The 2,798-nt window shown below is 33.3% G+C and overlaps 1 long non-coding RNA gene across 1 annotated transcript; it reads right to left on the bottom strand.

Moving 5' to 3' along the window:
* Positions 1-204: 204 nt before the first annotated feature.
* On the bottom strand, positions 205-2,452 carry LOC120307683. The gene is made up of 2 exons (XR_005556605.1): positions 1,307-2,452; positions 205-347 (listed from the first exon to the last, which is right to left on the bottom strand). It is a non-coding gene; the product is annotated as an uncharacterized LOC120307683 (long non-coding RNA).
* Positions 2,453-2,798: the final 346 nt, after the last annotated feature.

Genomic DNA, 2,798 nt, shown 5'->3' with positions numbered 1-2,798 from the left:
ATATTTTCCAAGATAAATGGAAACCTTGTTTAAATTGTTGCAAATTTTACAAGAACAGAAGTTGTACAAATTACCATTTTAATCACTTTCATAGTATATTCATGTTGATTACCTGGTAAGTACACTATTATACTATTAATCCTGTCATGAATTCATTACTTTATATGTAGGAGTAACAGACTAGGCAAATACAATGCAACCAACTTTTTTTTTTTTTTTTTTAAATGACAATTCTAAATCAAAAACTGTACTGTTGGTAAATCTAGCATTGCCTCATGATTGCAGCAATGTGCTTTTCCAAAACTCCAAAACTTCTGTTTCTTCCTCCTCCCGGAAAAGGAGATAAACTGCAACACACAGCAAAGTAGACTATAAGCCATCTATACATCATTATATTTATGAATAAAAAGCATAGACTGATATACACATTTTTAAAAAAAATGTGTTATGCTTATGAATAAACAGAACAGAAACTGTTGATTGCAAAGATGGTCCTTCCTATACATCTGTAAGTTCACGGCTGCTCATATTGTCAATTTCTTTAGCTTAAGCATGGCACAATAAATTCAGACAAACCTATGAGTGGCTCCCTTGTCCATTGTTCCTGTAGGAATTTGTGGACATTTTAAATCTATTCGAACACATACAAAACAAAACATGAGCTCAGAGAATATGCAGGCACAAAGAATATTATGAATAACTGTATGTTCTAGCTTCAAATACTGATGTACGGCTCCCAATTTTTATAAAATGCAGTTGCAGGCACATGGCTGCAGAATAAATTAACAGAATAGTTCTTTCATTCTCTAACAATGCTATGAACACCTGAAAAAATAAACTAGCTTTACTTTCTATTGAAAAAATTAAGCAAATATTTAAAAAATGTTAAAAGGTTACTTGTATTCAGTTTTATTTTTAACTTCAACCTTTATCTGCGTATAAGCAAGCCCATTTTCAGAGTGTTTTAAAATGATATCTCCTTATAATACTGTATATTGACAGAGCCCTGAAGCAAACACACAGGCACACAAATGTACGGTTGTAAATTGTCTGCAGTGTGAGTTTTAAGCACTAGAGTGATTTAATAAAAGTCTTACACAATAAAAATCAATTAACTGCACTTGAAATATTAATCCTTTCTTCAGAGCTTTCCTTTCATTCATACAATATAGCAGCCTCACACACAAAACCCCACCACCTTCCAAACATCTAAAAAGAAAAACAAGCTGCAATGCCTTTTTTAAAGCTGAAAATAATAGTAACCCCTTTTGTCATAGTAACAGAAGTAAAACATTTGTACACTTACTTGGAAAGTGCTCTGAGGCATAATAATATACATCCTCATAACCCTCATGATAATCCTCCTCCGGACAGTACTTTTTGCCTTTTCTTCTCCTGGATCTCCTTATCTGCTTGACCAACCCCAAGAAACGCTCCATCTCTCATTCACCAGCCCACAGGCTCCGGTCCGTGTATCTTTTGTTGCTATTGCCCAGAGCTACGCTTCACAAACAGCTGGTGGCAAAAAAAATTAATATCCAGGAGAATTGACCCCTTGGACCAGCCAGCTTGATACCACTCAAATCCAGCTTCAGCTCTAGCAATAAAAGGACACTGCTTTACCTTCATCTGACTCTGCATTAAAATAATCAAAGGTATTATCTCTACATCTTAAAACAAATTCTTAAAAAGAAGAAACATAAGCCGAAAAGATAGGATCTTCATGGCAAGAACACTTTAATAAATGAAATAAAGTTAACAATGGATCTGACAGCAAGAGGAATCATAGCACTAGAATTTCACTATTCTCTGTCTCCATCATTTGAAGTGGGGCCAGAGGGGAGGAGATAAACACTACTCAATGGACTGAACCACATCTGAAAACACAAGAGGTTTTCTCCAACCTAATAATTACTCCTTGTTATTTATAATCATACAGCCCCTAATCATTTAAGATTCCATTTATTTTTATTTGCTTTTTTCTTTTCCTTATTTACAGAATAAACAATGCACAGCTAATTCCTGCTACAAAACAATGCAATCTGAACAAATAACAAAGTGGTTTAACCCATATACACAGACCACTCAATGGCAAGCATTCACTGAATGTGTTAATTGGAGCAGCAAGAAGAAAGCTAGGCAGACGTTTTTTAAATAAAAAAAAATTACACACTGGGCACTGATACGCCCCAATCATTATGTGAACAAATATTACAATATATAGATCTTTATTCTTATGAATTCAAGAAGGCTTAAAGAAATTATCAAAGGAAACTAGAACTAAACATGCCTCAGTTGATTTAAGTTACTTAGTTAAAAATCTTTTCCCTAGTTTCAAAACCTTTTTAAAAAAGCATGTGCTATGAAGTTATTTGTTGAAACCTCTTTTAAAGCCTGAAAAATTTTCAATGCTTTCTATTTCCATGAATCTTAATTCACAAGCACTCTTGAAGATAAAGATGGAATTTCTAACAAAATCAGACCAACTTTTACTGAAAAAAGCTACCTTAAGCCTAACTTTAAAACATAGCTAAATACCATAAATGGTATACATACAGTATAAATGGTATACATATAGTACCATTATTAAATCTTTTGCAATACAACTAATTCAGGGCAAAAAAAAGGGAAGCATTTCACACAATATATATTAAATTATGAGAATTACTAACAAAATAGGTGGTGCTCATCATCATGGGAAGGCTTAAGACTAATTCATGGAATATAAGTAGTTAGTAGATGTGACTGGCAAAGACTACTTCCAATTCAGGACTAGAATAGAGATACCAGCACATTGC

The sequence above is a fragment of the Crotalus tigris genome, unplaced genomic scaffold, assembly GCF_016545835.1.
Source record: "Crotalus tigris isolate CLP2741 ecotype Arizona unplaced genomic scaffold, ASM1654583v1 scf7180000017801.1383879, whole genome shotgun sequence".
Classification (NCBI taxonomy): Eukaryota; Metazoa; Chordata; class Lepidosauria; order Squamata; family Viperidae; genus Crotalus; species Crotalus tigris.
This window is presented reverse-complemented; position numbering and strand designations above follow the sequence as displayed.